Source organism: Mus musculus, chromosome 15 (genome assembly GCF_000001635.26).
Source record: "Mus musculus strain C57BL/6J chromosome 15, GRCm38.p6 C57BL/6J".
In the NCBI taxonomy this organism is placed as follows: domain Eukaryota; kingdom Metazoa; phylum Chordata; class Mammalia; order Rodentia; family Muridae; genus Mus; species Mus musculus.
Window position 1 is genome coordinate 32,210,587 of NC_000081.6, and position 24,801 is coordinate 32,235,387.

General features: G+C 42.6%; 1 long non-coding RNA gene across 4 annotated transcripts in view; it reads left to right on the top strand.

The window, feature by feature from the left end:
- Gm32499 overlaps positions 1–24,801 on the top strand; it is an 84,166-nt gene that overhangs the window by 54,231 nt on the left and 5,134 nt on the right. Inside the window, exon 2 of one of the 4 annotated variants that reach the window (XR_875104.2) lies at positions 13,245–13,352. The exons of 1 other annotated variant lie outside the window; for it this stretch is intronic. This is a non-coding gene — a long non-coding RNA (predicted gene, 32499). Of the gene's footprint in view, positions 1–12,242; positions 13,353–24,801 lie in introns of those variants that run through there. 2 more of the 4 variants (XR_001781611.2, XR_383908.3) reach the window with 2 other exon arrangements.

Here is a 24,801-nt window from a genome sequence, read left to right on the forward strand (position 1 = left end):
TTCTATTCCATCGGTCTACTTGTCTGTCTCTATACCAGTACCATGCAGTTTTTATCACAATTGCTCTGTAGTAAAGCTTTAGGTCAGGCATGGTGATTCCACCAGAGGTTCTTTTATCCTTGAGAAGACTTTTTGCTATCCTAGGTTTTTGTTATTCCAGATGAATTTGCAAATTGTTCCTTCTAATTCGTTGAAGAATTGAGTTGGAATTTTGATGGGTATTGCATTGAATCTGTAGATTGCTTTTGGCAAGATAGCCATTTTTACAATGTTGATCCTGCCAATCCATGAGCATGGGAGATCTTTCCATCTTCTGAGATCTTCTTTAATTTCTTTCTTCAGAGACTTGAAGTTTTTATCATACAGATCTTTCACTTCCTTAGTTAGAGTCATGCCAAGATATTTTATATTATTTGTGACTATTGAGAAGGGTGTTGTTTCCCTAATTTCTTTCTCAGCCTGTTTATTTTTTGTATAGAGGAAGGCCATTGACTTGTTTGAGTTTATTTTATATCCAGCTACTTCACCGAAGCTGTTTATCAGGTTTAGGAGTTCTCTGGTAGAATTTTTAGGGTCACTTATATATACTATCATATCATCTGCAAAAAGTGATATTTTGAGTTCCTCTTTCCCAATTTGTATCCCCTTGATCTCCTTTTGTTGTCGAATTGCTCTGGCTAATACTTCAAGTACTATGTTGAAAAGGTAGGAAGAAAGTGGGCAGCCTTGTCTAGTCCCTGATTTTAGTGGGATTGCTTCCAGCTTCTCTCCATTTACTTTGATGTTGGCTACTGGTTTGCTGTAGATTGCTTTTATCATGTTTAGATATGGGCCTTGAATTCCCGATCTTTCCAAAACTTTTATCATGAATGGGTGTTGGATCTTGTCAAATGCTTTTTCTGCATCTAACGAGATGATCATGTGGTTTTTGTCTTTGAGTTTGTTTATATAATGGATTACATTGATGGATTTTCGTATATTAAACCATCCCTGCATCCCTGGAATAAAACCTACTTGGTCAGGATGGATGATTGCTTTAATGTGTTCTTGGATTCGGTTAGCGAGAATTTTATTGAGGATTTTTGCATCGATATTCATAAGAGAAATTGGTCTGAAGTTCTCTATCTTTGTTGGATCTTTCTGTGGTTTAGGTATCAGAGTAATAGTGGCTTCATAAAATGAGTTGGGTAGAGTACCTTCTACTTCTATTTTGTGAAATAGTTTGTGCAGAACTGGAATTAGATCTTCTTTGAAGGTCTGATAGAACTCTGCACTAAACCCATGTGGTCCTGGGCTTTTTTGGCTGGGAGACTATTAATAACTGCTTCTATTTCTTTAGGTGATATGGGACTGTTTAGATGGTCAACTTGATCCTGATTCAACTTTGGTACCTGGTATCTGTCCAGAAATTTGTCCATTTCGTCCAGGTTTTCCAGTTTTGTTGAGTATAGCCTTTTGTAGAAGGATCTGATGGTGTTTTGGATTTCTTCAGGATCTGTTGTTATGTCTCCCTTTTCATTTCTGATTTTGTTAATTAGGATTTTGTCCCTGTGTCCTTTAGTGAGTCTAGCTAAGGGTTTATCTATCTTGTTGATTTTCTCAAAGAACCAACTCCTCATTTGGTTAATTCTTTGAATAGTTCTTCTTGTTTCCACTTGGTTGATTTCACCCCTGAGTTTATTTCCTGCCGTCTACTCCTCTTGGGTAAATTTGCTTCCTTTTTTCTAGAGCTTTTAGATGTGTTGTCAAGCTGCTAGTATGTGCTCTCTCCCGTTTCTTCTTGGAGGCACTCAGAGCTATGAGTTTCCCTCTTAGAAATGCTTTCATTGTGTCCCATAGGTTTGGGTACGTTGTGGCTTCATTTTCATTAAACTCTAAAAAGTCTTTAATTTCTTTCTTTATTCCTTCCTTGACCAAGGTATCATTGAGAAGAGTGTTGTTCAGTTTCCACGTGAATGTTGGCTTTCCATTATTTATATTGTTATTGAAGATCAGTCTTAGGCCATGGTGGTCTGATAGGATACATGGGACAATTTCAATATTTTTGTATCTGTTGAGGCCTGTTTTGTGACCAATATATGGTCAATTTTGGAGAAGGTCCCATGAGGTGCTGAGAAGAAGGTATATCCTTTTGTTTTAGGATAAAATGTTCTGTAGATATCTGTCAGGTCCATTTGTTTCATAACTTCTGTTAGTTTCACTGTGTCCCTGTTTAGTTTCTGTTTCCATGATCTGTCCATTGATGAAAGTGGTGTGTTGAAGTCTCCCACTATTATTGTGTGAGGTGCAACGTGTGCTTTGAGCTTTACTAAAGTGTCTTTAATGAATGTGGCTGCCCTTGCATTTGGAGCGTATATATTCAGAATTGAGAGTTCCTCTTGGAGGATTTTACCTTTGATGAGTATGAAGTGTCCCTCCTTGTCTTTTTTGATAACTTTGGGTTGGAAGTCGATTTTATCCGATATTAAAATGGCTACTCCAGCTTGTTTCTTCAGACCATTTGCTTTGAAAATTGTTTTCCAGCCTTTCATTGTGAGGTAGTGTCTTTCTTTTTCCCAGAGATGGGTTTCCTGTAAGCAGCAGAATGTTGGGTCCTGTTTGTGTAGCCAGTCTGTTAGTCTATGTCTTTTTATTGGGGAGTTGAGACCATTGATATTAAGAGATATTAAGGAAAAGTAATTGTTGCTTCCTGCTATTTTTGTTGTTAAAGTTGGCATTCTGTTCTTGTGGCTGTCTTCTTTTAGTTTTGTTGAGGGATTATCTTCTTGTTTTTTCTAGGGCGTGGTTCCCGTCCTTGTATTGGTTTTTTTCTGTTATTATCCTTTGAAGGGCTGGGTTCATGGAGAGATAATGGGTGAATTTAGTTTTGTCGTGGAATACTTTGGTTTCTCCATCTATGGTAATTGAGAGTTTGGCTGGGTATAGTAGCCTGGGCTGGAATTTGTGTTCTCTTAGTGTCTGTATAACATCTGTCCAGGCTCTTCTGGCTTTCATAGTCTCTGGTAAAAAATCTGGTGTAATTCTGATAGGCTTGCCTTTATATGTTACTTGACCTTTTTCCCTTACTGCTTTTAGTATTCTCTCTTTATGTAGTGCATTTGATGTTCTGATTATTATGTGTCGGGAGGAATTTCTTTTCTGGTCCAGTCTATTTGGAGTTCTGTAGGCTTCTTGTATGTTCATGGGCATCTCTTTCTTTAGATTTGGGAAGTTTTCTTCAATAATTTTGTTGAAGATGTTTGCTGGTCCTTTGAGTTGAAAATCTTCATTCTCATCCACTCCTATTATCCGTAGGTTTGGTCTTCTCATTGTGTCCTGGATTTCCTGGATGTTTTGAGTTAGGATCTTTTTGCATTTTCCATTTTCTTTGATTGTTGTGCCGATGTTCTCTATGTAATCTTCTGCACCTGAGATTCTCTCTTCCATCTCTTGTATTCTGTTGCTGATGCTGACATCTATGGTTCCAGATTTCTTTCCTAGGGTTTCTATCTCCAGCGTTGCCTCACTTTGGGTTTTCTTTATTGTGTCTACTTCCCTTTTTAGGTCTAGTATGGTTTTGTTCATTTCTATCACCTGTTTGGATGTGTTTTCCTGTTTTTCTATAAGGACTTCTACCTGTTTGGTTGTGTTTTCTTGTTTTTCTTTAAGGACTTGTAACTCTTTAGCAGTGTTCTCCTGTATTTCTTTAAGTGAGTAAATTCCTTCTTGATGTCCTCTACCATCATCATGAGATATGCTTTTAAATCCAGGTCTACCTTTTCAGGTGTGTTAGGATGCCCTGGACTGGGCAAAGTGGGCATTCTGGGTTCTGATGATGGTGAGTGGTCCTGGTTTCTGTTAGTAGGATTCTTACGTTTACCTTTCGCCATCTGGCAATCTCTGGAGTTAGTTGTTATAATTGACTTTGTTTAGAGATTGTTCCTCTGTTGATTTTGTTACCCACTATCAGCAAACGTGGGAGACTAGCTTTCTCCTCTGTGTTTCAGTGGTCAGAGCAGTCTCTGCAGGCAAGCTCTCCTCTTTCAGGGAAGGTGCACAGTTATCTGGTGTTTGGACCTCCTCCTGGCTGAAGATGAAGGCCCAAAACAGGCTCTTTCCCAGAAGGTGTGTTGCTTTGGCCAGGAAAGTGGCCGGTTGTCTAGAGCCAAAGATGGTGCCGCCTCAGAACCTCTGTGGCTCTCACCTGTCCCAGAAACGGCTGGCCTCTGTATTCCACACCGTCACCCGTGCAGCCTGCCCTCCGCGGAGTCCCGGAGCCAACTTCCTCTATTTTCTTTGCCACTAACCTAATTGACTGCTATGTCATGCCCCTCAAAGCAACATGTGACCACGTGTTTGGGCCACCGCCATACAAGCAGGAGTGTTTTGGGTTTTATTGTTCTTTTGGTTTTGGTTTTTTGAGACAGGGTTTCTCTGTGTAGCCCTAGCTGTCCTGGAACTCACTTTGTAGACCAGGCTGGCCTCAAACTCAGAAATCTGCCTGCCTCTGCCTCCCAAGTGCTGGGATTAAAGGCATGTGCCATCACTGCCCGGCAAGCAGGAGTGTTTTGTGTGACTCCCAGAAGTAGCTCTGAATACAGCATGGTCCCCTTCTTCTACCCTGAACCATGTACATGACAGATGAAGCTCCGGCACACTCTCTGGATGCTGAAATTATGAGACACATTCTTGGGATAACAGGAGTTATCAGCTGGGCAAATGCAGTCTCATGTATGTCCTGAGTGCCAGCCTTTGAGCCATTATTATCAGTGAGCAGATCTCTCTCTCTCTCTCTCTCTCTCTCTCTCTCTCTCTCTCTCTCTCTCTCTCTCTCTCTCTCTCCTTTTCTGTGATTCTTGTTAGCCTGTTAGTTTGGGCTTTCTTTCCCGTGCAGCTGAATCTAATCCTAACTGATTCAATATGTTCAATGGTGTTATTATTACTGATTGGATTATCCTGTTAAAATCTAACTTTCCAGGACTTTGGGGAAGAATGTTGGTTATCTGAACTTTTCTTCACTGTCTTTCCCATCCATAGTGGCAAATGGTCACTGCCTAGAGTGCTCCGCCCACTCTCACACTCCTCTCTCTTGGAGGTGATTAGTCATGAAACAGGTAAGATGAATTTGTAGTCTTCTCTGCAATGTGTTGGTAGAGATATATTCCCATTAATCTAGCTTGCCTGGTAAGTGGGGACAGCGTGTGCTTTATCATGGGGCAATCCCCAAGCACTGAGCCTACCACAGGCTCCTGTACTCCAGAAGTTTAGTACAATTCATGATCACTACTGCTCTTGAGTTTGGTTCAAGCACAGACTGGCCTCCTAAATAGAATTAGCAATAACGATTGCTAACTGCACAGGCCTGGTGTACTCTTTGTCTGACCAGTCCAGGGTGCTGTCTTCAGAGCATCCCCTGAGGTGTGATGCAGTGAACAATGTCTCCTGGCCCTTGAAATGATGCCAGCTGGGTTGGAGAAATGGAGACTATTGCCTCTGTGTTATAGATAATGCCACAGAGTGTCCTGACCTGAGTAACTTTGTCATGGAGCTTTGCCCAACAGACTCTCTTCATCTCCCAGTGAGGCTGGAAAGCCAAGGTCCTGAAGTCTCCCTAACCTGTTGCAGATATGCAGGTGACTGGACCAGGTGTTGGAAGCCATTCTCAGTCTCCCCAGGCACTCTTGAATCTCACATGTGCAACTAAAGGGGCAGGGCACAGGTGTGCCAGTATCTGCCACACGTGAGAAGTCTGAATGGTGAATGGGGTAATAACAAAGCAAAACAGATAAAACATAGCCGTGTTTCATAGGAACAGCACAGAATGAATGTGATCAGGATACAACGGGACAAGTGAAGGGGACAGGGACATGTGGGTAAAAGGATACACAAATGTGTGTGGGGGGGGGTTGGAGGGAGTGGGTTTCAACAGAACAGTATAGCAAAGTATAGCCGTGAGAATACAGTTAATTAGAAATTAGAAAGTGCTGTGTTGCTAAAACACAAAGAAGGGAGATGTGCGCTCCTATCACAAAATTACCTAGGAGGTCGTGTTTGCCCCAGTGAGGTAGATGCAGCCACTCACAGTGTACAAGCCCCCTCAAAGCACAGGTGGATGAAAATCACACAGTGCAGCCTGTTGAAGAAATGAGGACAATTGATCAACCTTAAGACTCCAGCACAGCAATGTTGATTGCCTGCACAGGTCACCAGTGAGATGGAAGAGGCTGAAGGCGAGCAGCCTACTAGGCGCCTCTGACGCCTTGAAAACTAGCAGCAAGACAGCAAATATTTGTACAATGGAATGTGAAAGCTGATTGCAGAGAAAATATAATTTAACAGTGCCACTTAACTATGGAAATTCTGTCTGAATCCAAAAGCACTTGTACACAGGGCTCTAGATGAGAGCCGTGTGAGTGGAAAGCAGACAGGTAGAGATAATTATGCTACACGCATAGATGTTATCTTTATTTGTATTACCTTTGTGTGCATGCTATGTACTCTTGTATGTGTGCACAGGAACATGTGCGCTCATCCAAGTGTGTGTGTATGTGTTGCCTGTGTAAGCTAGATACCAAATGTCTTCCTCAATTCCCCTCTACCTTATTTTTGAGACAGACTCTCTCACTAAACCTGGAGCTCACCAATGCATCAAGACAAGCTCACATGCCAGCCCCAGGGATCCTCCTATGTCTGCTTCTACAGTGCTGTGGTCACAGGCTTGTGCTACCATGCCCAGATTTCTACATATGTGCTAGCCATTGAACTTAGAGCCTTATCTTACTCTCCCCAGCCTCTATTAGTGCCAGTTTTAATAATATAGAAGTATAAATTTAAGATCTCAGCTCCTCACAACTTCCACTTCAGTTGTAAGGAAGTATAGTTTCAAGTCAAAGAACAAACTGATTTTCAAACCTCAGAGGTTCTTAGTGATCATAAGAGTTCTGCAGGGAGAGAGATTACTATCGCTCCTCCTTGTACGCCGACTGAAGTTTAATTGAATACCATTTTCCTCATCTGCTCTGTTTTACATGACTTAGCAAGTGGAATGAGTATTCTCTTCAAAAGCATTTGCTCTCAAAATAAAGAGGTCAATGGTTTATCGTTGGTCAAATTTATAGATGCTGGAAATTTTGCCAAATGTGTGCATGCCTTAATTCCAAGCCACGGCAGATTGGGTAAGCTTGACTGAGCGCATGTCTTCAGAATTCATCCGTTCAAACATCATTTGAAATGGGTCCAGTTGGTATTGCTGAATAACAAGCATTCAGAAGGAAGACAGTGGCCTCTCAAAAACCAACCAAACAAAAACCAAACCAAACCAAACCAAACCAAAAAACCCTGTTCATCTGGAGTGATGGCTTTCAAGTCAAGTGATTTAACATAGAAGGGGGCAAGGAGCCAAATGCCAGCTGTGGAGTTTGAGTGGGACAAACAGAGGGACAGCAGGAAGAATGCTGGGGATATTGCTCTGGGGTGGGGGGAGAAGGAGGAGGAGGGGGAGGAGGAGGAGGAGGAGGAGGAGGAGGAGGAGGAGAGAGAGCAGGCTAAGAGGGAAGAAATGGTGATTGGCTCAGTCAGAGCAGGGAACTTTGTTAAGTACAGCTTGCATCTGGAGAGCGCCATTCAGCCTCCTGCTGGTAAAATGGGTATTCCTTTCATTCTTGACCCTTATTTGACTACAGTATTTATTATTAGAGCATCTACTTTGATGATTATGTATTTTGTTTCCTTTTTAAAAGACTGCAAATGAGTAAATGCACAGATTCTGCAGAACCGAACAGTCGGTCGTGTGTCTGTCCATTTGACTTCCGGGCGATTGCCTTGAGTACCTCATTACCTTTAAATATCTATCGCCTTGAAAATCAAGCACCTCACTGATGCCCTGTGAAAATCTGTGAGATGTATTTGAATTTTAAGTAAAAACAAGTTTCCTTGCCAGCTCCTTCTCATCCAATAAAGTCAGGGTGACCTGCGGTGGTTATCTAAAATGCAGTCAGTAAAGGCACTCTGTGTGGTACCATACTGGTAGAAACATGTCATTTGTCAAAGCCCAAATAACATCTACCCCTTACTGAGGAGCCCAATGTAGACTGTGGACTCAGGTGATGCTGGTGGGCCTTGGCAGGCTTGTCAGCACTGAAGATGCTCCACTCAGGTTGTGTGTGGACATTAGAAGTGACTGTGCATGTTTGGGTGTCCAGAGGCATGCAAGATATATGTATGGCGACTTTCTCTATTTGAGATGGGATGGATACTACTCTTTTAAAAGTCATTTTAAAAGACTGAGTAAAAGTGTTAGTTTTCCTACAGCCTAAACTCAAAGAGTCACTTTCATGGACTTAGAGTAGTCAGAATACACTACACTCTTGAGGGTAAGAGAGATAGAACTTTTGTCTCAATGGCAGAAGCAAAAATTAATGCGTCACCACATATAGCCTAGCCATGTTGCTCTTCACAGATGATACAGGCTCCTTCCTCCCTCCAACTTCAGACTTCCCAAAGGGAACATGGTGCCTGTACCATCTAGCCTATAACATCCTTTGAGTCAAAAATGACTTGTGGTGACGAACTAGAGTTTAGGTTAATGCCCAAAATATTTGATAATAAATTAAAATCATTGCATCAATATAATTTTGAATTCTAGTACAATAGAAATTTTAAGTAATTTTTTGGGTTTTTTTTTAGTAAATATATGCAATGTATCTTAAATTCTAAAGTAGTTTGTTATCTGCTAGTGACTATTTTTAAAGCTACATTAGTGACGTTTCTTGTACAGGAGTTTTATGCTGCTTCTTTTTCTCATTAAATTTGCATTTCCATTACACTTCTCTACAGTATAAATACTGGTATGTGTTTAAGCGTAATTTTCTAAAATACCATATAATATTTAAAATGTCCTGTTCTACATTTTGAATAATTACTTCTGGATTTAGTTATCATTAAAATAATTACCACCGAATAATAGAACAAGCGTGAAACTCACTCACGGAATTCTGATAATTATAAGAATGGAATATTTTTCTGAACTAGATGCTTCCTTAGCGAGATGATTTTTTTATGCCGTATTCAATGTTTTCCCTCGGCTCACATGTCTCTGGATGATATTGCTTATTGCTGAAGTGAAAAGGGGGGTTCCTGCATTAGCTCTCTTCCTACTTTTTCAGTTCTGTGAATTCAAGCGCTTAGAAAATTCATCCACATAAAAAGATGGAAATAGAATCAGATGGTAATAGGTCTGTCACTCAGTTCCCTGAGCTGCTTTCAAACACTGCTCTAGGAGTCAGACCTCAAATCCATCTCCCGAACTCAGTTTTAATGATCTATCAGTTGACAATTCAATTAAGTTCTCCCTCAATTCAGCTGAAAACAAATCACGAAACTAGAAAGCGATCTGACTGTAGCACGGAGTCAACAGCGTGAGCGTCTCCCCTTTCTTCTAAGTTCCCCTTCCCACCTCTCTGATGTGATCAAGAACAGAGAGAGGCATGCCCTGCCCCCAGCTTCCCCTTGCAGAGGATGATAGATCCTAGTCTGACCTCTGAGGTCCAGTGATGGTTTTATAGGGGTGACCAGCTAGCTTGCTGCTGTCACTGTACTTCAGGGGGGCTCCCTGTCCAAGTAGCCATCAGCAGGTGCTTTGGGGAGATGGAGAATTGAGTGAACATGTCAAGGAGATTACATTAAATCTACTTTTATCTTTCTTTCAGAAAGTCCTTAACACTTTGCAGTAAAACAAATCAGGTAGGTAGCTAACTTAAAATGCACACCTGGCAGAGGAATGTAAAAGAGTCTTCATGTCTGCCATCTAAGAGGATGTCAATAAGGAATATCATCTGGGGACATGTGAGCTCAGAGAAAAACTAAATAAGGCATAAATACAACCCAAGAAATTGTCTCACTAAGGAAAGCATCTTGCCCATGAAAAATTCGGAATAAATATACGGATGAAAGGAACAGTTGGGAATTATCTAATTTCTTTTCTGGGACTACATTTCTGGGGTCATCCTATTTAATATTTGTATCGTCCCTTAGGAGAGGAGCCTGTGCTTTGTGTGACACTGTGTGTCCTCAGCTCAAATTGTGGCTACAGTCTGAAACTCTGCAAGTGGGCTCAGGAGAATGAAATGAATGTTAATTAGTCTGTGTTACACAACAATACATTGAGAACTAGAATACAAATGATTTGTGGAGGGACAGAGTCAGAATGTTAATGTTGCAAAGCTGTTTGTGGAAGTTATATCCTGAATTTTGAAGTAGCTCTACCATAATCTTGACGTTTAGAGAAGGCAAGGTGTAGAAGTATGTGGATCAGTACTTAGGAAATTGCCAGATGTGGTGACCACAAGCCTTCAATCATAGCACTTGGGAGGCAGAGGAAGGGAGATCTCTGTGGGTTTGAGGTTAGCTGCTCTACATGGCAAATTCCAGACCAAGGCTACTCAGGGCTACATATATCTCGTCTTATAAGACAAATACAACAACAACAAGAAAATATCACCCACAAGATCTTTATGCAACTGAAGCTAACTACAACAGTGCTCTTTCTTCTGTAGCATAGAGATGTTTGACACAAATACTTTTCCAACTTGGGACCACATTTTCCAGCTGAACTTTGCATCTACATCTGGCCAAAAACCAGTTTTTTGGTTTTTTTTTTTTGTTTTTGTTTTTGTTTTTTTTTAGCAATAAGCTACAGGAGGAGTTGATGCCTGTATTTCAAAAATGGAGACCTAGAAGAAGATCTACATTTCTCACTAGTTTTCACTTAGTAGGCTAAACACAGGTGACTTCCTGGAGCTACCCCAGCATCCAGAGGACGGAGGAACTGTAGAAGGAAGGCTTTTGGATCTTTGAGTCACAAGTTGGTGGAAAACTCCCTATTCACCAGCAGTTTCCTCATGGGATTGAGCAAGAACCATCACAGAATCATTGTTTTCCATACCAGACTGTCCAGCTTGCTACAGCAGCTCACAGCCCTGATAAATATGGGAACACACTGAAAATTTCTACAGACCAAATATTATTGAAGCAAATCAATTGATGTCCGTTACTATTTTATATTTAAAAGAATATAGGGTATTTCTATGTATGGAAATCTAATGCGTGTGTGTACCATTTTTTTCAAACTTGCATTAGGGAATCTGAACACATTTCTTTTCCTATCAGGCAATACTCACACACGTAAGCTAACATGCAAACACCTGTGACCCAAAGCACTAAAACACCAATAAATGGTGGAAGCTATCTAACAAACATTTTGAATAGCTTTTTTAAAAAAAAATATGGTAGTTCCATTGTGCATCAAACAAACAGAATAGTATTCTGTCACATTAACAAAATGGCTAATGGTTACCAGCAAATCAGAGAGAAGGTATAGTTTGGGTGAGATACAGAGAAATGGGTTTGTTTGAAGCATCTATTAATTGAGTTTGGTTCATGCAAATGTGCCCATAATCAACAGTGGAAGTCCAGGACTGTCCAGAGCCCTCCTCATATCTGTCTCCATTCAATCTTCTTTCCCCAGAGTCAGGTTGATTGATCCTCTAATGAGAACAGAGACAGTCTGTACGGAACTTGTACTTAAAACTTGCTGCTTGTGGATTGATGTCTATATGCAGGTTTTTAAAATAATTACAGCTGCTCATGTATTTTCCACTCAATTTATACAGTAACTTTTAAAAAGTGAGGTTTAATAATCTCTTTCACTTTCTCCATCTCTCTCCCTCTCCTTTTCCCCTCCTTCCTCTCTCTTTGTGTATGTGTGCATGAATGTAGATAATTTTAGGAAAGCATTAGGGCAAAAAGAGATGAATAGAACAGAGACTATTAGTCATCAAATATCCTCCAAAACTAACTTAAACATAGCAGGAGAGAAGTTGAATTACACTGAAATCAGTTAGGTTCAGCACCCCTTCTTAACCTACAGACGTCAGCCAATGGTTTCCAGGTTTTTGCCTCATTGTTGCAGAAGTCATTTCTGATGGCTCCCTGGGAGGGTCTCACACAGGGCTTGATTTATTTGGTTCTACTTGAAGTAAGGCCTGATGACCAGGATGTTCCTAGAGTCAAAGGAAGCAAGGGTTAGTCTAGCACAGTGGTTATCAACTAGTGGGGTGTGGTCCTTTGGGCGATCAAACAACTGGTTCAAAGGGGTTGCATGTCAGATATTCCGCTTATCAGATATTTACATTTATGATCAACAGTAGCAACACTACAGTTATGAAGTAACAATGAACTACGTTTATGTTTGGGGGTCTCCACAACATGAGAAAGTATATTAAAGGGTCCCAGCATTAGGAAGGTTCTAGCATAACAGCATGGTCAAACAGAACTCAGGCAGGACGCAGCCTCTCCCCATGAGCTCCTCGGTGGTGTGGATGTCTTATGGATGTGTTGCCAGGCTTTCCTTTTTCAGATTTTCACAGCTTTGACCAAACCCTCCGACCACAGTGACTGAATGCTTCCAAGGCATTCCTTGCCTTCCTTGTTATGTGAGTCTTCACCCCGAGCCGTCCATCTTCACTGTGTTTTGCTGCAATACCAAAGTAGTCAAATCCCAGGCTTATTTACAAATGGCATTCTTCAGCATCATGTGTCCTTCCAGAGAAGCCCATGCCTTGAGAATGCTGTGGTCATTGCCAAGCAGGACAACTGAGGGTCAAAACAACAACCCGCAGAGCATAAAGGTTCTGCTTGGGTGCAGCCCGTCACACCTGCTGGCACAAGCGAATCACAAGGTGAAGTCTGAACGAGGGAGGAGGTAAAGGAGTGTAGCAGTCTTACAGGACGAGAGACCAGAATTCCCAGTGATAACAGATATGACACTACTCTGTCTTGGACAAACTATTAATTTCCCTGTAGGCAACAACTGTCACTATCTTGATTTAAAACACCCTCAAATCCCTGCAGACTATGCTATCCTGTAGTTTTCTGAACGCAGTCTATACCCAGTCACCTTGACATAGACCTGCAAACACCACACCAGCAGCAACAACCCAAGTTAACTTTGGAGGAAAGTGGCACAGTGAATGTCCCCATGTGACAAAGCTAATGATGTTAGGAGGCACGCTCTAGCCCCGCACCGAGAGTCACCATCCCAGGGGAGGTTCCTGGGTTTCTTTCTTCAGCTCTACTACTACACCTTCAAAGTTTTTGCAGTGAAGATGAATTCCTTAGCACACGTGAAGACCACTTTCCAAGCCATCGGCCTGATGTACAAATCTGAAGCAGAACATACTGTGTGAAGTCTTTCTTCTTGACTAAAGCAGAGACTCCAGGCTCCCCGTGTGGTGTGGTGATACACAGCAAGGTCAACGGACTGAGTGAACACAGATAGCAATTTGGACATTCAGAGCCTCTCCAAGCAGTGATTGGTAAGTTTTAATTTGAAATATATTTCATCTTTACGGGGATTCTCTGGTGTGATTCCTTTTTCACGTGTGAAGTCACCTAGGTACAGCTGCCTCCCTCACCAGCAGGGAGCTGAGACACTGAGGAAATGATCTAGAGTATAGAGGGAGAGGTTAGTCTATCCATATCAGCAATGGGGCAACCGTGATTCCCAGAAACAAGACTTTTAAAGCAAGAGATGATGCATGGGGTATTGAGAAGTGAAAGATCAGGACAAGGGATGTGTGTGTGTGTGTGTGTGTGTATGTGTGTGTGTGTGTGTGATATATATATATATATATATATGTATATATATATATATATATATATATACTTTCTTTTTCCAGTTTCTGTTATTCTCTTATCTTGCTCTTGCAGGCAGCCAGAAGGAAGTACATAAGTCACACCTAATGTTGGTTCAAAGAACTAGTAAAAGATACAAGGTTAAGTTCTCTGGAGGGATGGCTATAACTTTCTCAGGTGGACCGTTAAGAACAGAGACGTCACAGAGTGTAGGTTGCCCTAGAATTTCCTTCATCTGATCTTTCCCCAGTTCTGAAGCACCAGTAAAGAGAAAAAAGAATATGAGGCTAAAAATAGCTCCCCAGTGTCTGGAGCTAGTAACTCAGCTCAGACAGTTAGATCCGGTCAGTGGGGGATTCTGGGAAAGCAATGGCATCTAATCCTTGAATGCTTCCTTTCCTTCCTGCCTTTTGTGTCTGTCTTAGTTTGGTTTTGATTGTTCTGATAAAACCCACAATTAAAAGCAATTTATGCTAGTCACAGTACTTTGAGGCAATCAAGGAACTCAAGCAGGGCAGGAACCTGGAGGCAGGAACTGAAGTAAATCCATTGACTAGTGCTATGTGGCTGTGTAATGGCTTGCTCCTCCTGCTCTTCAAGGCTTGCTTAGCCTGCTCTATGGGCGTGCGCACATGTGTATGTGTATGTGTATCTATATGTGTGTGTCTGTGTGTTTGAGTGAGAGATTGATCTATCTATCTATCTATCTATCTATCTATCTATCTATCTATCTATCTAATCGAGAGTTAGTTCTTAGGTAACACAGGACAACCTATCCTTGGGTGGCACTGCCCATAGCAATCTGGGCCTTGCCATACCAATCATTTCCTTTTCTGACTGCCTACAGGTCAACCTGATTGAGGATAATTCCTTGATTGGAACTCACTGTTCCTAGATATGCACAGTTGTGTCCTGTTGACAAGAGACGAACCAGTAGTATCTTTGGGCATGTTCCTTTCTGGAGCCCTTTCAGCAGCATCTCTTACTCCACCCCTACCACTCCACAAACACTCTGGCCTTCCTGCCAAACAATTCTTGAATCTCAGAGTCCCTGAGAAGCAACATCTTAAAGCCAGTCATCATCTCCCTTGACAATCAGTGTGAGAGCCACTTGAGAATCCCGAGTTAAAATGACATGGCAACCCCGGAGACTGATGACTGCTTTTATGAAATCAGCTTTGAAAATGTCACCATTTTGTCTACAGGGTCACTCTCCAGCTCTCCAGCTTCTGTTGTTTGCAGTTTTATGCCAAAGTGATTTTTTGTATGTATGCATGTTTGTTTATTTTTGGTGACGTTCTTGTTTTCATGTGTGGTCTCACTACTGAAAGAATTAATATGCTTAGATTCAGTGTTACACAATCTCAACCCCTTGCCCTGTATGCATTTTAAAAGGGAAACTGCTGGTATGCCACTGTGCAATGGAAGATTTACTTCAAGAAGAGATGTGTCTATAGTCAGGAATCCTCTCTTCTCTGGGGGACTATTGACATAAAGTTTAATTTATCAGGTTCCGTGTTATCACCCACTATCCATCCAGCAGATATTATTGAGCACTAAATATAGATTTGACACCACTTGCAGAACAGAAAAGACAAAAATTCCTGGCCTTGAAGAGTCTACTTACCAGTGAGAGGGGAAGGACAATTGCCACAGTGAAAGTAAAGTTTATACAGATGGTCCCTGGCTTACCACAACCCAAGTTGTAATTTTTCAATTTTATGAAGCTTAAAAGGAGATGTCTCAATGGTTAAGGGCTATTGGTGCTCTTGCAGAGGACCTGGGTTCTTTTTCTGGGAGTTCCCAGCATTCACATGACACATTAGTTATCTATTACTCAAGGTCTAGGGGATCTGATACCCATTTCTGCCCCGCAACAGGCACTAGGCTTGAATGTGGTACACAGATATACATGCAGACAAAACACTCATGCATGTGTGTGTGTGTGCACGCGCGTGTGCGCATGAGCATATATACATACATATGCATTCAATAAAACTTACACTTTGAGACTGAGGAGTATGGTAAATAATTGTAATACTAAAACTGGAGAGTCAGAGGCAGGAGGATTAAAATTTAAAGGCCAGCTTGTACTGTATAGCAAGACTATCTCAAAAAATAAGTAAGTAAGTAAGCGAATAAATGTAATTTGCATTTTGAATTTGGATCTTTCCCAAGCTGGCAGCATTCTGGGCAGTCTCTTCCCACGATGCTGGCCAGTGTCAATAAGCTGTTTTTCTCATCGGCCACACCCTACAGTGTGCTGTGGGGCTAAGCAGTGACATTCCCTGGGCTGAGTGTATTAAGGTAGGCAAGGAGTTTGGTAAAGGAGGAAGGTCCTCAAGAGGTATATTTCCCGACACAGGCCTTTTAGCAAGCCACCTTCCAACCAGTTGTCCCCACTTAGTTAACCATGAACTAGAGAAACAGCTTGAGGCATTTAACTGTGAGTTAAAGATGAACTAATGGCAGAAGTTTTTAACTGCTCGCAAAACTCAAACGTAGACAGGTATTAATGGGATGGCTACATACTGCCTCCTATCCAAATATATCTGAGTTTAGGGTCTACAGAAGAGCCTTCAGGGAACTGAAAGTTAATGGAATCAAAACATAAACAACAGTTAATGGAATCAAAAATCAACAGTTAATGGAATATTATTCATTTCTGTTCCATTCGCCCAAAAGATCAAGCCTGGACTTTGTACACATGGGTCTGTTTTCATGTTCAGAGGCTGTCGTCCCGACTCTACTTTAGTCCTCAATTAAAAAACTACAGGAATAAAGCCCAGTGATTGTTTCTTTGTTCCAGTCCCTCTTTATCACTCTTGGCCTCTGTACTATGCCCTATCCTCTTTCAGTAGTTCTGTTTCACTAAAGCTTGTTTAACCTTTCTTCTTGTCCCTACGTTATCTTTGCTGGGGCGATATCTCAGCCTTTGGGAACTTTGCCCAAGGACCAAGAATTTGTGCCCTGGGAAGAGAACTTTGGCTGTATAGTTCAGGAAGGAAACTAGGTGTATGGGAGAAGGGATGAACATTTTAAGCGGTCTGCATCACTGAGATGCAGTCGGCAGACAGAACTGAAGGAGGCTTAGTCTGTTGTCTATAGTCTGTCTCCCATCTTGTTTTTTTTTTAATTATTATTATTATTTTTATTAGATATTTTGTTGTCCGAAAACTCCCTATCCCGTTCCCCCACCCCCTGCTCACTAACCCACCCACTCCTGCTTCCCTGTCTTTCATCCTCCTACACTGGGGCATAGAACTTTCACAGGACCAAGGGCCTCCCCTCTCATTGATGTCCCACAAGGCCATCCTCGACTACATATGTGGCTAGAGCCATGGGTCCCTCCATGTGTACTTTTTGGTTGGTGGTTTAGTCCCTGGAAGCTCTGGGGGTACTGGTTGGTTCATATTGTTGTTGTCCTCCTATGGGGCTGCAAACTCCTTCAACTCCTTGGGTCCTTTATCTAGTTCCTCCATTGGGGACCCGATGCTCAGTCCAATGGTTGGCTGAGAACATCCACCTCTGTGTTTGTCAGGCACTGGCAGAGCCTCTCAGGAGACAGCCGTATCAGGTGCCTGTTAGCAAGCATTTGTTGGCTTCCTCAATAGCATTTGGTAACTGTATGTGGGATGGATCTCCAGGTGGGGCAGTCTCTGGATGGCCTTTCCTTCAGTCTCTGTCTCCCTTCTTGATACTGAGTTGCTAATGGTTGCTAGGCTCCACTCCCTTTTCACTGTTCACACCATGGTGGCAGGTTCATGGTTCCAGGGAAAAGCTGAAGCCCCAAGTTTTACTGGAGTGAGACCACACTGAAATGGCCCCCCTGCTGTTACAAGGGACCTCAGTGCTTCCTCTAATGTGTTTTCTTTCTTCCTTTCTTTCTTTCTTCCTTTTTTTTTTTTTTTTTTTTTTGCATTGAAGTTCTTTATCGTTTCTGAGGAGAAAATCAACACTCACACTTTGCTTGTCAAGTCTACATTGCAGCTCTGATCTCAAAGGAATTCCAAAATTCATGTTCAAACCTGTCCTCCCCAGTCATTCACACAAATGCTACTCTGTAACTCTTGACCTACTTGTGATGATGAAGTTGAGACACAAATGGAGACAACTATACTTGCCTGTACTTATGAGAACATCTTCTAAATTCCCAGCTACCCTGTGTTCATTCCTCCTCCTCCTCCTCCTCCTCCTCCTCCTCCTCCTCCTCCTCCTCTCCTCCTCCTCCTTCTTCTTCTTCTTCTGTATTTAGATCAGTGGACCTCTCCTTGCACTGGCTGGCCCCAATGTGCAGCCCTGGCTGTCCTGGAACTCACGCTATAGACCAGGTTGGCCTCGAACTCAGAAATCTTCGTGCCTCTGCCTCCCAAGTGCTGGGATTAAAGGCGTGCGCCACCATGCCCGGCTGCCTGCTACTTTTTAAAGGCACTAAACTGTCTTTGTGAAGGTCACCAGTGACCTTAGTGTGACTGCCTGCAAGAGGCCAGTCTCTGTTTGACTAGTCTCTCACAGCATCAGTGGAACTGACTTCTGCCTCTGCCTCTGCCTCTGCCTCTGCCTCTGCCTCTGCCTCTGCCTCTGCCTCTGCCTCTGCCTCTGCCTCTGCCTCTGCCTCTGCCTCTCCTCTGCCTCTGCCCCTGCGCCTGCCTCTGCCTCTGCCTCTGCCTCTGCCCCTGCCCCTGCCCCTGCGCCTGCCTCTGCCTCTGCCTCTGCCTCTGCCTCTGCCTCTGCCTCTGCCTCTGCCTCTGCCTCTGCCTCTGCCTCTGCCTCTGCCTCTGCCTCTCCTCTGCCTCTGCGCCTGCGCCTGCCTCTGCCTCTGCCTCTGCCTCTGCCTCTGCCTCTGCCTCTGCCTCTCCTCTGCCCCTGCCCCTGCGCCTGCCTCTGCCTCTGCCTCTCCTTTGCCTCTGCCTCTGCCCCTGCCCCTGCCCCTGCCCCTGCCCCTGCCCCTGCCCCTGCCCCTGCCCCTGCCTCTGCCTCTGCCTCTGCCTAGACATATTCATTCAGATCTCGAAATTGTACACCCAGCTGCTCATCTTTCTACCACCCCTTCCCTGCCGACACAATGCTGTTTACCAAGCCATGGGTCAAAGCAGCAAAATATCCCCCAAAGAAAGATAATGGAATCAACCACTCACCTACCCCCTTGCTAAGTTTTAACAAGAGCTACCAAAAGTTCCACCTTTTTGTTATTGGGTTTTATTCTTCATTTACTTTAAGAACAGTAGGAACATTTGAGTGGCACATTTCTTCCACTACAATATGAAACACATATTTTAAAATTGGGTATTCTGTTTTCACATGATGTCTAGTTATCTATAGCTCTTGACATTTTGAATTCAATTTTATTTTAAACAAACCTAAAAATTAAATCATTTTATTTGCATGTTGTGAAAGCTGTTTTTACATTTTCATGCTTAATATTTGTAAATGAAACTAGAGAAAATTCTTCATGTGATATAGATATATTTCATACAGACATATCACATGCAATTTTGAGGTGAGCACTTTAATATGACTCTGTAAATTGCTAGTTAAGATTGATTACTGCCGAAGCATTATCCTAAAAATACCCAGCTAAACTTGTAAAATCCACCAACTTGTACTCACATAGAAATATCACTTAGGGCCCATCTAGATCAACACAGCACCACTGCCCACAAAAGGTAAAAGTCAACTCTCATTTCTAATAATATAGCAGGCAAAAGAGCTTTCCTTCAAGTGGAATAACTTAAGTAATAGGAAGTGAGTCAAAGCAGATGAAAGCAGTTTCTACAGAAGTAAAGCCAGATGAAATATTAGCAATTTGATCTAGATTAGCCTATTGTGCATAATGCAGTCAATGTGAGGGATGAGGAAACTTCCAGGCAGCAAAACAACTGTCAGTGTCCCCATGGGCTCCTGTGCTTGGACATTTGGGCACCAGCTGGTGATGCCTAGGAGGCAGAGCTTTGTAGAGGAAGTGAATCTCTGAGGTCCAGTCTTCATGCTTCAGAGCCCGGCCCTACTTCCTGTCAGGTTTCTGACTGTAAGGCACTGTGAACTGTTGTTTCTGATTCCTGTTTGGTCAAGCGGATGAAGCATTGGGACAGTGAGCAGCAAAGGCACACAGTGGGGTGAGCAGAGAGAGGGTGTACATGCACAGGCAACCTGAAAGGCTAACCAACCAGCTGAATACATCCATCAGGCAAGTGGGAGTCCATGGATGTCTATGGACAAGTGTCTTCTTCCCAAGAGCTCCATCAGGGAAAGCTACGTGGCAGAACCTAGTGAATATGCCAATCCCTAGAATTAGGTCTGTTCAGAAAGCTTGGTAGTCAGTTACCACCCCACTCCCTCATTGTATATTAGCTTTAAATGGTGGACTGGAGCCTTGTTGCAGTTGCTTGACCTAGAAGAGCAACCACAGACCTCAAGAAGAATGCTGCATTCAGTGTGAAGGTCACACACGTGGAGGGAGAGCAGTATCTAGCTCTGAAGTTGGGATCACTTATCTTGGGCAGGGGTGGCTGAGATCGCTACATAAGTCTAAGGATAGGCACACTTATTTGAATGGCTCTTTATACCATAACATCCATGGTGGTTCATTTTCCTCTTCCTCCTCTTTTTTCTCCTCTTCTTCCTCCTTTCTTTCCCCTCTTTCTCACACACATACGACATACATTAGCACGTGTGATGATTAATATTGACTGCCAACTTGACGCGACCTAGAATCACTTGAAAGAGATGTCTCTTTGATTACCTGGGAGTGGTTATCTAGAGCTTAGTTGCGGTACGAAGAGCTTCCTTGGAAGTGAGAAGTGCTGTTCTATTGGGTTGGGTCTCAGACCTCATGAAAGGGAGAAGGTGGGCTGCTGAGAAAGGCGCTCATCCTTCTCTGCTGCCTGAATGTTGCTGCCATGCGTCCAGCTGCCTCAAGTTCCCGAGGACATTATTTTCCTGATGTGATGGGTTGTAACCTCCAACACTGAGCCAATGTAAACATGTGTTTCTCCCTTAACCTGCTTGGATTGGGTTATCAAATCACAGCAATGGAACTGTCTGCATGAGACATTGATGGGGACACCAGTGAGGGCTGAGGGAGGAACAATTTACCTGGCAGAAACCAGGCATCTGATGTCTGGTTTGGCTCTGCCCATGGTTAGATCTGCCAAACCAGGAAGGGCATGATGTCACTCCAGCCATAGTGTCCTCATAGGTATAAGACTAAAGATCAAAAGCCTGGGAAGTCTCTCCTGATCTTGACAAAGTAATAGTAATTCTGCAATTTCATAATTTAGTATTCTCATCTTCAGTTCCATCTGCCTGCTGACCTCAAGAACGTAACCTATTAAATTTGGAATAAAAGAGCTTAGACGTTAAAATTTCCCCCTTTGAAATGAAACATGAAATCAAAGTGGGGAGAAGGTTCTTTCTGTTCACATTCGCGTTGGACACAGGAAAGCCCCGTCCCTGTTCAGGAAAGACAGCACATCTTCTATTCACTCTGCCTCCCTGCTCACTTTCTCTCAAAATGAGGGGGAAGGGGGAAACTGTGTTTTGAAAGCAAATGACATTTTTCTTCTGTCTAAATCACAGTAGTTTAAAGAATATTTTAACTTTCTACCCATTTTTCTAAATAAAGTGAACCACAGGTCATGGTCATCTTTGACACCGAGCTATTTGTAGATGTGTCTAGCCAGCCTGATTCCAATCTTACAACTTGAAAAATCCCTCTTTCTGTGTACCAGCAATGTTTTCTGTGAAACCCTGTAAATTTTCCTTCCTTTTGTCCCCAGTCTCCAAGGAACAATGTCTGACGGGCAAAGGTTTCTTTTGTAGAATCATATCTCAGTACGTTAAATGCAACTTGAACAAGACTGAGGACTGCATGAAAAAATTCTGATTTTCTTTAAATGCATGAACTGGAAAAAGCTGCCGTACAATTCAAACCACTTTCCTAGACTACATAATACCATCCTCTGAGTTACAACAGTCTGTGTACCGCCTTGGTTCTTTTAGCACATTTTGAAATAGTTGGAAATAATCTAACATCGCAATATGGCCATTCTTTCCTTTTCATAAGTAAATTTTTCTGGATGCCTTGTACACAGAAGACACTGTATCATCGAGTGCTGTGAATAAGAGAACCAGTTTCCAACTCTGACATTCCAGAGCTGATACCCTGGTCCTAAAAGCCAGTATGTCCTAGAAAGTGGCTAAAGACAGATAATTTGGGAAGTTAACCATGAATTAATCCATTAAAATGGGGGAAGGGGTTGGTTTCAGACTTTAATCTGAATTTAATAAGCCCTCTCTATGACTTTAAAGCATACTTAAGTTTAAGAACCTTTGATCTAGACTTGGGATCGCCACACTGTGACCAGAGGCCAAATCTGGTATGTTTTTTAAAAATAAATTATTATTAGAACACAATTTGTTTTCATATTATCTAGAGTTGCAACAGAGACTGTCTGACTCACAGAGCCTAAAATATTTACTTCCTGGCCCTTGATAGAAAACGTTTGCCAACCCTGATCTCATGCAGAGGAGGTGGTGAGGGCCTGATACTTAGTTCCAACAGTGAGGCTGACTGCTTCTATCTACACCTCCCAGGGTATATAGTTCAGCTGTTTTTCAGTACACTCATCTGTAGGGTGGTAACAGGGGCAGATCTCACCACAGTCAGTCAATGTGAGAGGTCAGCTCATCTTATTTGTAGTCTCCCCTCCCCAGCCTGAAACCTGCTTGCTCAGGGGTGGAGCTTCCCGCTCAATCGTTCTGCCACGCCCACTGCTGGAACCTGCCGCTTTGCTGTTTGGAGCCATACACGTGGTCACCCTGCTCCTGGACTCCGAGATTATTTGGCGGGAATTGGGCCCCTCCCCCTTCCTTCATAACTGAGTGTCAGAACAGTAAAATTGAGCTTTGATCAGAATGCCTGTCTTAGCTGCATTTCTTTCTCTCGCCGCCTAGCCCCTCTTCTCTTCCAGGTTTCCAAAATGCCTTTCCAGGCTAGAACCCAGGCTGTGATCTGCTGGCCGGACACAACACTGATTGGCATTCACACCATCACCTGGTCACTGGAGAATACTTTGTACATGTTACTATCAATAAATGAAAGACACAATGCATGGATTCTTCACGGGCTTAGCCATGGTCTCTTGGTATTCATAATTTAATTTATCCCTCCCCACCTTTGAGCAAGTATCACATTTTGTCTGTGCATCTTTTGCAGTTCCATGAAGTAGAACACAATTTACCCAAGCTGTAAGTGGAGCAATATTCCATATTGGCAGACCCTGGAAGATCTCATACAGTACTACAGGGTATGTTAGGATGACAGGGTTCCCTGGGGGCAGGTTCTGGCAACAGAAACATTACTGTAGGTTTACACTGGCATGGTCAGACAACCACACACATTCTCATGGAGCTGGGAAGCTGGAATGTGTTGGTGCCACTCAGTGGGGAATCCTTTCTTGGTCATACTGCCAGCCTCCTCCACCGCTCCCTTTTGTTTCTGAGTACAGCTGTGAGATTGTAGAGGTGTCTATAACCCTGGAATTTAGGAGGCAGAGGTAGGAAGATCCAGTCTGAAGCTAGCCTGCTGTTTAGGGATGTGTGTGTGTATGTGTGTGTGTGTGTGTGTGTGTGTGTGTGTGTGTGTGTGTGTGTGTGTATGTGCGCGCGCGCACGTGTGCAGTGTGAGTGTGTATATGGTGTGTAGTATATGTGTGTATGTGTGGTATGTATGTGAATGTGTGTATGTGAGGTTTATGTGAGTATGTATATGGTGTGTAGTGTATATGTGTGTGTATGTGTGGTGTGTATGGGAATATGTGTGTGGTATGTATATGAGTGTGTGGTGGTGTAGAAGTATCTGTGTAGTGTAGGTATTTGTGTATGTGAGTATGTGCATGAGAGATGCACGTATGTATGTGTGTATAAGAGAGGTTTTTGTGTTTTGGGTATGTGAGTCTGTGTGTGAGAGGTGTGTATATGTGTATATGAGAGGTGTGTGTGTGTGTGTAAGAGAAAAAGGAAGCAAAAGAAAGAAAGGGGGAGGGAGAATATAAATGTAGATATCCCCTAAAGAAATAAATTTAAACATTTTCAGAGCCTATTAGTAATAAGCATAACACTTTAAAAGTCAATTGATAAAGTCAATGTTTTTCCTATTCTGAATAAGGGAGCAGATGTGAGAAGTCTCCTGGCCTGTACAGGATTCTAAATGGGAAGCTTGTGTCCGTGGTGCCTGGGTGGAGTGAGGCACTGCTGGAAGCACAAGAACCTTAGAGACAGACAGGAGAGTCACCAGGCACTGACATCTTTGTCCCCTCAGGACCATCAGGACCACACATGGCAGTTAATATTTCCTTAATTTTTAAAATAGTTTTTAATTTTAGAGAGCTGTACTCATGCATGCAATGAAGCATGGTCATACATACCCCATTTCCCCTTCCAACTTCCCCCTGTATCCATCTCTAATCCCCCTCCTAACTTCAGGTCTTTTCCCTCATTTATTTAAATTAGGATTTCCCAATACAACATATTCTGATTCCGGTTTCCACTCCTCCATCTTACACTTCCTATTTCCTCTTCTCCTCTTCTTCCATCTGGATCCATCCTGTTTCTGTCTCTTAGAAAATGAGCAGGCTATTTAGGGATAATAATAAAGTCAAATAAGATAAAATAAAACTGGAAGTCATAATATGTATGCAAAACCTGTAAGGTAAAATTAAGAAAGCAAATAAACAAGCAAGCAAGCAAACAAAACAACCGAATAAATAAATAAATAATAAATAAATAAATGTAAAAATGAAATAAAAAGCCCTGACAGCAAACATTATGAGACAAGGAACCTTTATAAAATGCCATTGAATTCATTTCCTGATGGTCAACGACTACTGGGCATGGCACCTACCCTTAAGAGTGGATTGTTTGACCAGCCAGACTCCCTTGGAGAAAAGTATATTTTCATTTGCAAGTGGTTATTGACTGGAGATAGCTTCAGGGTTCCACATGGGGGCCTGTGCCCACATCTCCTTTCAGCGGTAGGAGGTGACGACTTTTAATAAGTATGCAGCCTGCTGATCAGATTCTCTGAGGAGCTTTTCCGAAATCACAGGTCTGCACTCCTTCCCCCGGCTA